Source organism: Lepidothrix coronata, unplaced genomic scaffold (assembly GCF_001604755.1).
Source record: "Lepidothrix coronata isolate B3197 unplaced genomic scaffold, Lepidothrix_coronata-1.0 Scaffold211, whole genome shotgun sequence".
Classification (NCBI taxonomy): Eukaryota; Metazoa; Chordata; class Aves; order Passeriformes; family Pipridae; genus Lepidothrix; species Lepidothrix coronata.
The window spans coordinates 478,302-491,645 of record NW_016690391.1 but is presented as its reverse complement, the minus strand read 5'-3'; the positions used below and the strand labels follow the sequence as shown (position 1 = coordinate 491,645).

The window sequence follows — 13,344 nt, the reverse complement described above, 5'->3', positions numbered from 1 at the left end:
CCTTTCCCTTGGGACATGGCAGCAGAGCCCGACCCCCCTCCCTGCCCCCTCCTGTCAGGGAGTTGGGGAGAGCAATGAGGTCCCCCCTGAGCCTCCTCTTCTCCAGATAAACCCCCCCAGCTCCCTCAGCTGCTCCTCACAGGACATGTTTTTCAGCCCCTTCCCCAGCTCCCTTGCCCTTCTTTGGATACACTTTTTTCATGTCCATTGCATAAACTAAAGGAGTTACCCATATAGGTATTAATAAACTTTTTATATAGAATCACAGAATCCTGGAATCAAAGAATGGTTTCAGTTGGAAGGGACCTTAAAGCTTATCCAGTTCCACCCCCTGCCATGTTCAGGGACACCTTCCACTAGCCCAGGTTGCTCCAAGCCCTGTCCAACCTGGCCTGGGACACTTCCAGGGATGGGGAGTCCACACCTTCCATTCTACAACTCCATGAAATCATTAATATTTCCAATATCTGGGAACTGACTGGCATCCTGGAGCAGAGCAGGTAAGCCTGCAGGAGCTGTCACAACACATATCCCATGTCTCGTTTCCTTGATAAAGTTCTCTATAAATCAGTCAGAAGCATCATAAAAAAATATTATTACAGGGAAAAAAGCTGTAAAACTCTTGTCTTTAAGACATTTCCTTGGCTCTGTAGGTAAGTTGGAAGAATCAGCCATGATATCACCTCGGCTTTGGACTCCCAAAGCTGCCTAAGGCAACCAGGCCCTTGACACGTGTTCATTTTCTTTGGGCACACCTTTGAAAAACCCCAGCTGGTGTGTTTTTCCAAGGAGATACATCCCCCTGGGAGCGTGACCATGCTTGGAAAGCCTGTGGCACCACTTTCACTGTGTTCCAGCCCAGGTTTGCAGCTCCCTGACATCACTCACCGCTCTTTTTCATTCCTCTGCTGGTCTGTACACTTTGCACAAGTGTATCAGCACTGAGGTTTTCGTGGTGAGCTGGGAGAGGAGTTAACAGCACTATCTAACCTCAGTTGTTTTAGCCCAACATGGCTGTGGTTTGGTCTTCAAACAAGCTGAAAGATAAGCAAATATCTGCTGTGACCCCTCCTGCACCATGTATATTTTATGAAAGCAAACAGTTTAATGCTGTGGTTCACACCCCACTGCTGAACACTCAACGGAGTAATCTCTGCACCACAACAGGGGTTGAAACTGCTTTTATTCCCCCCCAAAATGCATTGGAATAAGTTGTCCAGGGAAGTGGTGGAGTCCCTGTGTCTGGGAGTGTTCCAGAGGTGTCTGGGAGTGTTCCAGAGGTGTCTGGATGTGACCCTTGAGGACATGGATTTGGGGTGATCCTGGTGGTGCTGGGTGAGGGTGGCACTGGATGATCCTGGAGGTCTCTGCCAGCCTTGATGGTTCTGGGATCATTCAGGGGTTGAGAGTCTTTTGTGCTGAATTCTGAGGGCTAAAAAAAAAATTGCTGGAAGGCTTCTCAAAACCAAGAAGCAAACAATTCTCTTCCTGAAGATCTTAATTAGGTTGCCCAGAGAAGTTGTGGACTCCCCATCCCTGGAAGTGTCCCAGGCCAGGTTGGACGGGGCTTGGAGCAACCTGGGCTGGTGAAAGGTGTCCCTGCCCATGGCAGGGGGTGGGAACTGGATGGTCTTTGTGGTCCCTTCCAACCCAAACCATTCTGGGATTCTATGACTCTTCCAACCTTGGTGATTCTATGATTCTGGGATCTGCTGTCCCTACAGCCAAAATATGGTGTGATTCTTGGGGTATCCTGCGTAGGGCCAGGAGCTGGACTCGATAATCCTGGTGGGTCCCTTCCAACTCAGCAAATTCTCTGATTCCAGAGGATCCTGTAGTGGTTTTGCTCCAGTTCTCACAACCAGAAAAAAACACAGGTAAAAGGTACAAAGCGGCAGACCGAGGAAAAATCAGCTTTTCTGATTCCTCTTCCCTGTTCAACCCCGTCTCCCTTCCCATCAACACCCCGGTTCCATTCCCAGAGCCGATTATTTGCTTTCGCCTCAAAACGACTCCCCGAACAGGAGAATCTTATTTCAGAGAAGCATCTCATTGCAAAAGCATCCTGGAAAGAGCAGAAATAAAGAGCACAGACCGTCATTCACGTCATCAGCACAATCACACGAGTCCAAACCCAAAAACAATTGCGCATTTTTCTCTGCTCCCCCGGGACCCGACATTTAAAGCTCGTATGTATTTCCTGCAAGCCTTACAAGAGCTTCTTAAAAATACTCTTGGCTGCAGATAAGTGGCCAAGCACCGAGTCCAAACCGTGCACACCAAGAATTTTAAACTGACTATTCCTTGGTCTTTGCTGCTTTTAATAATTTTAAATGAAGAAGTAAAAATTTATGTCGGAAACACACAGAGCCACATGTGGAGGGGAATTATAAGGCAGAAATAAAACACCATTTTGTTTTGAGCTGGATGGTCATGATCCTGAGGTGCTGAAATGCCACTGAAACCCACCCAAGAGGTGATATTTTTCTTTTAAACACTATAGAATTTTAAATTATGCACAGTTAAAGGAGCAGGACACTGTTACGGTGCTTTTCCCTCAAAAGTTTATTGTGACTAAATCAAATCTGCCACCCAGAAAGGATTTGCCAAAGAAAGGCTCCTTAGGACTTAAAAATGTTGAGGATTTGTTAAGCCTGTCCTTAAATCACAAAGTTGGAGAGCTTAGAGAAGACACAGGGGACTTGTACAGTGTAATTCCCTGTGAGGGTGCTGAGGGGCTGGGAGAGAATTCCCAGAGAAGCTGTGGCTGTCCCTGGATCCCTGGAAGTGTCCAAGGCCAGGTTGGACGGGGCTTGGAGCAACCTGAGCTGGTGGAAGGTGTCCCTGCCCATGGCAGGGGGTTGGAACTGAATGTTCTTTCAGGTCCTTTCCAACCCAAACCATTCCACGATCTATCCATTCAGGAAGTAGAAATCACCTCCTGTGCCCAATTCGTGGCTTACAAGCCTATGAGACACCTTCTGTGGTCATAGAACCAGAAGAGAATGAGCATGAAAGGATCATGGGTGAGGCAACCATCTGGCAGCTTCTGAATAGAACAACATAGGAAGAAATGGCAATTCCTTGTGGGAGCTGAGATAACTCCTCCCAACCTCCGGCAGCCAGGACAGATCCTCCAGGGAAAAGCACAAGACAGAGAACAAACATGATGGTCTTGTTCCAGTTTGCATCCAGACCATTGGCTCCGTCCTTGTCTCGACCCCCTTGGAAACCATTTCTCCTTTTGGCCTCCAGGACAATCTTGAGGGAATGAGCTCAATAAACTGACTACGCACGACTGTGAAAAGCTTTTCCCTTCTGTTTTGTGCTTTATGATCCCACCAGGCACCCCCTGCTGCTTGTGCTTTGAGAAAGAGTATTTAATCCTTCCCTATCTGCCTTCCCCATGCTATTCAGGATTTTATAGTCGCCCATCATGACCCTTTGCTACCCCGTTTGTCCATTTTCCCAAACTCGGGAAAATTACTATGGTTAAACTTATTTCCTGCAGGGATCGTTTCAGTCTCTGCTCTCCTCTTTACTTCTGCTGGTTCTGCTTGCCTTACTTTTGCTGGATTCAAGAAGTGATGCCCAAAGCAGAGTGTGTTATATTATTTATATTATTGCATTATATTGTATAATGCTACGCTATCTTATTCCTGTCTAAAAGGAGGTATGAATTATACATGGGACAAAAAATGCTCTGTTCATTCCTTTTTGACTGCAGCTGAGCACTGAAGCAGTATTTTCACACACCACAATCCAACCATTGCAAGGTGACACCAGCACCCTGCAGCCAGTGAAATTCCCAAATTAAATATCCCATTGACTTCAAAGTGCCTCAAGTGAAGAACACACATGTAGTGGAGTGAATCCACTCCTGAAGAACAGGCTGAAATATGGCCAGAGCATCTGAGAAGGTTGGGGACAGCCTGGATTGATGGGATGAGGCCAATTGTGGGAGGTTCAACCAGGCCAAGGACCGGGTCCTGCCCTTGGGTGACAACAACCCCCTGCAGCTCCAGGCTCGGACAGAGGGGCTGGAAAGGATTGGGAAAGGCCCTGGGGGTGCTGGTGACAGAGGCTGGACACGAGCCTGGGTGTGCCCAGGGGGACAAGAGGCCAATGGAACCTGGCCTGCATCAGGAATAGTGTGGGCACAGCCCAGGGCAGGGATTGTCCCCCTGTGCTGGCACTGCTGAGGGACCTCCAGGGCTGTGTCCAGGTCTGGAACCTCATGGGAGAGAGACCTGGAGGGGCTGGAGTGTGTGCAGGGAAGGGAACGGAGCTGGGGAAGGGGCTGGAGCAGCAGGAGGGGCTGAGGGAGCTGGGGGGGCTCAGCCTGGAGAAAAGGAGGCTCAGGGGGGACCTTCTGGCTCTGCAACCCCCTGACAGGAGGGGGGAGCCGGGGGGGGTCTGGCTCTGCTGCCAGGGAACAAGGGACAGGAGGAGAGGGAACAGCCTCCAGCTGTGCCAGGGGAGGCTCAGGTGGGACAGGAGGAGGAATTTCTCCCTGGAAAGGGTGGTGAGGCCTTGGCAGGGGCTGCCCAGGGAGGTTTGGAGTGCCCATCCCTGGAGGTGTCCCAGGAAGGCCTGGATGTGACACCAGGGCTGGGGGACAAGGTGGGGATGGGGCACAGGGGGGATCCATGGGCTGGGAGGGCTTTTCCAACCTCAGTGATTCTGGGATCTGCTGGATGCTCTAACACCTCAGTGACCCTCTGTGGCTCCTCTTTTCTCTTCCCTGACCACACAGCCCTGCACACATCCTGCAGGAGGTCAAACACCAGTGACCTGAGGCATTGCTGTTCCGTAGGGCCTGGCACCACGCTCTCTCCTCCTGCTGAAAACCTTTAACTGGCACTTTTTTGCCAAAACCTACTGGTTTCTCAGAGCCACCACCCAGCCCTCAGCTCCACATGACAAAGGAGGGGAGAAGAAGGAAGGGCTCTTTGTGCATTTAATGTTCTGCTGATTGGTGACAAAAATAAAGCAAAACACTCCTGAACACTCGCACACAAGATTTACAAGAAGACAACAGCAACTGCTTGGGGATGATAGTTTAAAAAGGCCCACAAAACTTTTGGGGATAGAAGAGACTCGTCACAGCTTGTCTTTCATTTTGCTCATGATCCCACACGGCTTTGTTGACTAATTGTGCTGTTGGCTCGGGGATCTCTGATGTGGCATTAATTTGGGAACTGTGGAAAAGTGACAATCAACAGAGTCACAGCAGATGTGGCTGAATAGCTCAAGCCCCAAAAAAATGGTGTTTTTTCTTATTGAATTCTGCACTAAGTGTGTTATTGCACTGAGTTATTCCACAGGCAGCAAAAGTAACAACCCCCCCATTCCCAATGGTCTGGATCTGCCAGATCTGGTGAGGTGGGAGTTGGGCTCTGCTGCCATGCCCCAAGGGAAAGGAGGAGAGGAAATGGCCTCAAATTGCCCCAGGGCAGTTTCAGATCAGAGATTAGAAACAATTTTTCCCTGCAGGAGTGGTCAGGCCTTGGGATAAGTGTCCCAGGGAGGTGGTGGAGTCCCTGTGTCTGGAAATATTCTAGAGGTGCCCGGAGGTGACACCCGGGGACATCACCAAAAATTAACAACTTTTCTTCATGTCATCTTGTCCTATTCTGGCCAACCTCGTGATGGCAGATGTGGCAGGAGGTTTTGAAATGCTGAGGAGCCCACAGTGGTGGTTTTAAGCAGTTTTGGGGGCTGTCAGGGGCTCTGGGAGTTACTGTTCACTCCCTGCTATTGGGTTTTACGTGGCACTAGGAAGGCATTAGGAAGATGCCCCAAAGCCTGGAGAGGAGAAGGCTCCAGGGAGAGCTTAGAGCCCATTCAAGGGCCTAAAGGGGCTCCAAGAGAGGGACTTCGGACAAGGGATGGAGTGACAGGAATGGGGGAATGGCTTCCCAATGACAGAGAGTAGGGTTAGATGGGATATTGGGAAGGAATTCCTCCCTGTGGGGGTGGGGAGGGGCTGGGATAGAATTCCCAGAGCAGCTGTGTCTGCCCCTGGATCCCTGGAAGTGTCCAAGGCCAGGTTGGACAGGGCTTGGAGCAACCTGGGCCAGTGGAATGTGTCCCTGCCCATGGCAGGGATTTGAATGAGATGATCTTTCAAGCCCCTTCCAACCCAAACCATTCCATGATTCCTTGATTCTGCTCCAGCTCTGCAGTCACCAACCACGATGTTAATGTAAAATTATCTGTCCTTTGTCTGGATGACCACAAAGCTGAGGGGCAGAGGTGACAAGAGCAACGACACATTTGCACAACCGCATCGGGGCAAAGCTGATTTCTTGGAAGGGAATCTTTGAGGGGGGCCACAGTTTAGCAAGAAGACTTCAGAAGAAATTCGTGTTTGAATCCAAGCACAGACGAAACACAATAGCCAGAGTTATCACTGGGAGGATCTGAAACGCGCCAACAAGCGAAACCACAAGAAATGGCTAATAAAAGCAAACCCCTGTGAAGCATAAAAAAAAAAAAAATGTACATTTACCATTATGTTGTGGTTAATTCTCAGACAATGCTGCAAAAATCAGGGTGAAGTGCTGCTTCCTGTCACTTAAAGGCAACGAAACCCGAACGCCGAGAATTCCTCGGGCCGAGGAATGCAGACGTACATCATGTCTGCAAGGATCAGAAAAAGATCAAATGCGATGTTTTCTTTCCGGCGCGAGACAAACCCGCTCTGAGACTTTCCAGCCAGCCGGCCCCGAAAAAAAACCGCCCCCGGCGCTCGCCAATTACTCCTGACAGACCCCATTTGCTCCCGAGTGATGTCTTAAGTGAAACAAAACAGCGAAGAAAACCCCGACGTGATGAAAGGGTTCTTTTTTTTCCTCCCCCCCTCTCTGGAGCGACTGTGAGTTCTGCGTTCTGAGCTTCCCGCCGGGGACAAATCCGAGCGCGGAGGGGAGGTTTGTTTGACAGGAGCTGGGTTTTCGTGTTGTTTTAAGAACTCAGAGGGTTCCTGGCTGTAAACAAAGGAGCTGCTGGGACCCCCCCCTGTTCCATATCATTCTTCTTAACATAAGTGCACTAATGGAGGGGGTGATTCCCTAATATTGAAGTGGTCAGAGGGCAAAGTGGGTGGACAGTGGAGCTTTCTGTCAGCAGAGCTTGATTTATGTATCAGCTGCAGCCTGCAACCAGTAACAACCAGCATATTCCATATTTTCACAACATTTATTAGTCATGGAGAGCTTGGAGACAGGTAAAAACAGCTCAAGCTCTAGGACTGGAAGAGGTATTTAAAGAATGATTTAAATAACTTACTCTTAGTCCTCTTTTGACCTTCCCTCCTTTCAAACAGAGGGTTGTGATCCATTTAGCTCTACATTTACCACCTCAACTGTCAAGAGGATTTGCTCCAGGTCCTTGTGTTGTGAATTCTGCTGCCTGTCTGGGCTCTCACAGCATCACAGCCGTGTTGCCTGTTGCCCCCAGGACACCAGGTTACCAGAAATTTGTCTCTTCCTCCCAAGGGGAGCAGCATCTTTTCTTAACTAACCCAACACTGCAGCAGCTGTTTTCTGAATTACCCCAGTAACACTCCCACTTCCCCCCTGCCTGACACTCAGCAGTTGTGTCGTGTTTCTGACTTCCATTCAAACCTTACTTTCATCCTGAAGCAGTGGGGAGAGCAGGGGAGGACACTCCAGAGAACGTGGGGACATTAAGGACGTTTTTCATGCTGGTTCATTTTGCAACGGGCTGGGGTTTGTTTGTTTCCCAGTTCTCTGCATGTTTACTTTGGCAAAACCATTTTATTTTGAAATTAGGAATGTTTAACCCATCAGGTTATTATCACGAGAATTTCAAGAAACGTGTTAGTAAAAATTAATCAAGGCTGTGCTGTGAGGTTCCACCTACTTTTGGTGCTACAGCTCGAAATTTCAGCAGGATATTCCTTCAGACTTCAGGGAAGGTCTCCTTCAGGCTCCCTGATTATTCTCAGGGAGGAATAAACCAGGACAAACCCCAGGAGTGTGAACGTGGTGGCTTTTTTGGGCATATTTGGCTTTATTTATAAGGCCCAGGTGGGCAAGAGTGTAGAGGTGACATGGCAGTCTGTGCCCAGGGCAGATCCATTGCCTGGCAGACATTCATTAAATGACAGAATTCCAGACTGGTTTGGGTTGGAAGGGACCTTAAAGATCTCGTTCCACCCCCTGCCATGGGCAGGGACACCTTCCAGTTGCTCCGAGCCCCATCCAACCTGGCCTTGGACACTTCCAGGGATGGAGTCTCTTCTCCCAGGGAACAAGGGGCAGGAGGAGAGGAAATGATCTCAGGCTGTGCCAGGGGAGGCTCAGGTTGGACAGGAGGAGAAATTTCCTGCTGGAAAGGGTGGTCAGACCTTGGCAGGGGCTGCCCAGGGAGGTTTGGATTCCCCATCCCTGGAGGTGTCCCAGGAAGGCCTGGCTGTGGCACTCAGTGCTCTGGGCTGGGGGACAAGGTGGGGATTTGGAACAGCTTGGATTTGGTGGTCTGGGAGGCTTTTTCCAACCTCAGTGATTCTGGGATTTTGGGATACCTCAAGACACACTCTCAGCTTTCCCCAAGTTCAGCCTCCTACACCCTGGTGCTTCCAGCCCCAACAGCGTGTTGGAAGAGGAGTCCCACTCTCTGATCCTCCTCCCAGGCCATAGTAAATCCCTATAACTGAAATAAATTTTGTTCTTTCCCAGAAAAAAAAAATAATATTAAGTGATCTCTGTCAGTTTTGGACTAAAATCTGCCTAATGAAGCCCTGAGGTCACGTACCAAAGGCAAGGTGTCAAAGGCTTTGTTGGGGCCAAGTGGAATTAAATCAGCATCAAATAGACATGGGATCAACTGATTTTTCCAGTTGAAGGTTCCCTACCCGTGGCAGGGGGTTGGACTAGATGGTCTGTAAGGTCCCTTCCACCCCAAACCATTCTGGGATCCTGTGATACACTGATGGACCAGCAGCCTGGTGTGGGAAATGAGAGGTTTCCCACCTGGCAACATGGAGGGATCCATGCCCATCTCCATCTGTGAGACATCCAGATGGACCAGCACAACCAAAAGGCCCCATCACTGCCAAAAAAATGCCAAGGAACCCAAATATCCCTGCTGTGCTCAAGCTGGGATAGCCATGGATGTGGCACCCACAGACACACACAGGAACCTGCCTGAGGCTTCCAAATTCTCTCTCACCTTCATTATTGTACAAAACAGCCCCTCTCTGGGGGCACCACCCCACCCTCCCATTCCAGCTCCCCAGCCCATCCACACTGCTCCCCCAGCAGGCCTTTAGGAGTCTCCCATGACCTACACAGTGTTTTCCCACTCCAGAGCCAGGGAATGGCCAGTCCAGCATCCAAGTACCAGGCAGGGACAGTTTGGAGCAGCATGAGTCCCCCTGGGACTGCATGGTCCATCCTGGGCTCTCTCCAACATCCTTCTCAGGCCAGTCCACCCACTCTGAGCACTTCTGTCCATGCCAAGTTCATCCCAAGGGAAGGAGACACAAATTCCCTGACAATTTCTTGCTGGCTCCTCATGGACAGACATGCAGGCTCTGGATGCCAGCCCAGGCAGGGTGGTACAGACAGGGATGGCACCAGCCTCATGCTGAGTGTCCCTCTGTCCTCCCAGCAGTGCCTGCCAAGGGTCAAAAGAGCCAAACTGCCACCGCCAGCTCCTTCCAGAGCAGCTCCAGAGGGAGGGAGAGACCAAAATAGCACATCCAGAGCCTGTTGGATGGATGTGCCGGGGCTGCAGTGCCCTTCTGCCCAGTTTTTGCGGCCCGGTTTTGGCGGCCCGGATTGTTTGGGTTGGAAGGGACCTTAAAGCCCATCCAGTGCCACCCCCCTGCCATGGGCAGGGACACCTTCCACTAGCCCAGGTTGCTCCAAGCCCCGTCCAACCTGGCCTTGGACACTTTCAGGGATCCAGGGGCAGCCACAGCTTCTTTGGGAATTCTATCCCAGCCCCTCCCCACCCTCCCAGGGAGGAATTCCTTCCCAATATCCCATCTATCCCTGCCCTCTGGCAGTGTGAAGCCATTCCCCCTTGTCCTGTCACTCCATCCCTTGGAAATAGTCTCTCCCCATCATTCTTGTAGCTCCCTCAGGTCCTGCAAGGCCACAATCAGGTCACCCCAAAGCTTCTCTTCTCCAAAATCACTCCTGCCAGAGGAAACATCTCAATCCAAGTTCAACCATCAAAGGAGATTATTGAGAGGGATCTGTGCAAAAGATTCATCTGGCTCCTAATTCTGAAGAAATAAAACACATGAACAGAGAATTCTCCGCTGCAACCTCAGTAACTAAACCATTAAAGTTCACAGAATCATCAAGATCATCCAGCCCAAAGCAGCAAAATTTGAACTAATAATTCTGTCTTGAGTGACAGGCTCAAGGAGGAATGACATGATTCAAGCTGAGAGAGGAGCAATTCCAATCGAGTTAAAATACAATAAAACTGAGAGAAGATAAAAGACTAGAAAGCTCCAAGTTTCACTTGAAACCAGCAGAAAGAAAGTGGAATTTTCAGCTATTTATCAAAATCCAATCGTTGTGTGTCATTGAAGACAATACTTTTTACTATGAAAAATATAATCCAGGGTTAAAAAATATAAATAGGGTTATAACTGCATGTGGATATACTGTAACTCCTTATTTCTCTGCAGTGCAGCTGCATCATCTAGTGGACAGCACAGAGATTGCCTTAGTTACACACAATTAGCTTGGGATTACTTATCTTTGCTTTTCCCCCGAACACACCTCACTGCAGAGCTTTCCTGAGTTCTGGAATTACAGGTATCCACTAGAACATCCAGGGGAATGAGCTGGAAATGTAATTTTTTCTTTTCATTCACAGAATCCCAGAATGGTTTGGGTTGGAAGGGACCTTAAAGCTCGTCCAGTGCCACCCCCTGCCATGGGCAGGGACACCTTCCACTATTCCAGGTTGCTCCAAGACACATCCAACCTGGCCTTGGACACTTCCAGGGATCCAGGGGCAGCCACAGCTTCTCTGCCCAACCTGTTCCTGTGATTGTCTAAAGAAACCCATAAAGTTCTGCTGGGACAATTTCCCTCTGCCCTGGAGTTCATCACCTCCACCCCTCAAGTCCCAGATTTCCTCAGTCCACCAAACACTTTGAATTCTGCCCAAGGGGGGCACTTTTAAAGGGGCTTTCTTTACTGTCTAGGCAGGGAGAGGCTCTATACCCCGAGCAAAATCATCTTAAAAGCTCTTCCTTTGCAAATGCCATCTCGGAAATGTTTTCAGAGTGTACTTAAAAGCTTTAATTATCCGAGTATGAGAGCTGATACTCCCTCATCTTGTCCCAAAACAGACAGGCCCAAAGGCACTTAGCAATGATGGATGATCTCCACACATTACAGCTGAAGAAATCTGTAAATTAGGAGCCACTCTCTGGGGAGATCAAAGAAAATCCAGGCTGGATTTACATAAATTGACACGGGAAAGATATTGTCGTGAGGGTTCGTGTTTATCATTTTTCAGTGGCTTCAGACTGCACTAAATCAACTTCCTCCTTAAAAAAAACTAATGAAGAAATAAGCTGTGCTATTTCTGCCTCATGCTCCAATCACAGATCAAGTGTCTCTCATTACCCTGCCCAAACCCAGTGTCTCCAGTGCAGCCACGGAATCGTTCCCACTTCATCCCTCTTGGAGTCACAGAATCAGGGCTGGGAGAGACCTTCAGGATCATCCAGTCCCACCACCACCTCCCTGGGACACTTATTGCAAGGCCTGACCACTCCTGCAGGGAGAAATTGTTTCTCATCTGCAACCTGACCCTGCCCTGGTGCAGTTTGAGGCCATTTCCTCTCCTCCTTTCCCTTGGACATGGCAGCAGAGCCCGACCCCCCTCCCTGCCCCCTCCTGTCAGGGAGTTGGGGAGAGCAATGAGGTCCCCCCTGAGCCTCCTCTTCTCCAGATAAACCCCCCCAGCTCAGCTGCTCCTCACAGGACATGTTCTCCAGCCCCTTCCCCAGTTCTGTTCCCTTCCCTGGACACGCTCCAGCCCCTCCATGTCCTTTTTGAGTCACACTGCACAAGCTGGAAGAGATTTTAATTGCCTGCCGTGGTCTAGACCAGGTTTGTATCACTACTGGGCAGAAGATGGGATTTATTCCTCCTCCTTCTGAGCTTTGCAGATCCAATCTGAAAGGGAATTGATGCAAAGAGGGAAATAAAGCACGATTTCTACACTAAAATCCCAAGTAAATCCCTTCTCAGACTCACAGAGAGTCAAATCACTACAGCAAAGCAGCTCAAAGGGGCTCTGACTAAACAAGACACTGAGAAGGAGGATTTTCACTCTTGGAAATCCTGATTTAGTGTCCTGTCAGAGAGCTGGAGAGCACTCCCAGCGCTGCTACTTCCTCAGCCACCTCAGTTTAGGATGCCCTGTCTGGCACATAGTTTGGGTTTGAGTCAAAAAAGAAGTTGAGCTTTTGCTGACTAGGTATAAATATATAAATATATAAATTGCTGTGCTCTGCCTGCTTTCCTGCACTGCCAGACCCTCTTCCTGCACTCCCTGGAGGGTGTGTGGGAGTTCCAGGAGCAGAGCCTGCATTCAAACCACCTGGTAGAAATGTGGAGCCTGCAGTTGAACCTCAAAGCAAATAAACTCCTGTCAGACTCGTATTCACCTCGCAGGACACATCATACGGGAGCTGTTCTTAAAATAACCATCTCCAGGGGGTAAAAAAAAAAGGGAAAAAAGGAAAATAAACCAGCCAAACATCCTTATCTTCTTTAACTCCCGTTATAAAATTGTAAAGTTGGAACCACATCTGGTGTGAGGAATGAAAAGGGTTTTATTGAAAGAAAGCAAGAGGTCAAACAGTCACAGGGTCAGGTCTCAGCCCTGCTTGTCTCCACTGCAACCAAAGTCAGTGGCACAGAAGGACCTTTAGGGAAGCTGGTAAGAATTCCCTTCAGTGACACTGGTACAGCATTCCCAAATCCAGAGTCATCTCATCCCAGGAAATGCTTCAGAATCATTAAGGTTGGAAAACACCTTTAAGCTCATCAAGTCCAACCATCGACCAGCACAACCACGTTCACCATTAAACCACATCCCCAAGTGCCACATCCAGCACTTCCAGGGATGGGGACTCCACCACTTCCCTGGGCAGCCCATTCCAGTGTTTTACATCCCTTCCTGTGAAATATTTCCTGATATCCAACCTAAACCCACTGGCACTGACTGGAGTGTAAAATCTCGTGGCTGGCAGGGGTTCAAACCACAGTTTGAGGCAAATCTGAAAGTAAGTTGGCCCAAAAGCTGCAAGAAATCAGCTTCCAGCTCCAG

At 49.4% G+C, this 13,344-nt stretch overlaps 1 long non-coding RNA gene across 3 annotated transcripts in view; it reads right to left on the bottom strand.

The window, feature by feature from the left end:
• The window catches only part of LOC108506265, a 12,111-nt gene extending 4,399 nt beyond the window's left edge, over nt 1-7,712 (bottom strand). For 2 of the 3 annotated variants that reach the window (XR_001877742.1, XR_001877743.1), the window contains exons 1-2: nt 6,777-6,896; nt 6,515-6,645 (exon numbers count right to left, since the gene is read on the bottom strand). This is a non-coding gene — a long non-coding RNA (uncharacterized LOC108506265). Of the gene's footprint in view, nt 1-6,514; nt 6,646-6,776; nt 6,897-7,636 lie in introns of those variants that run through there. The other variant, XR_001877744.1, reaches the window with a different exon arrangement.
• Nucleotides 7,713-13,344: the final 5,632 nt, after the last annotated feature.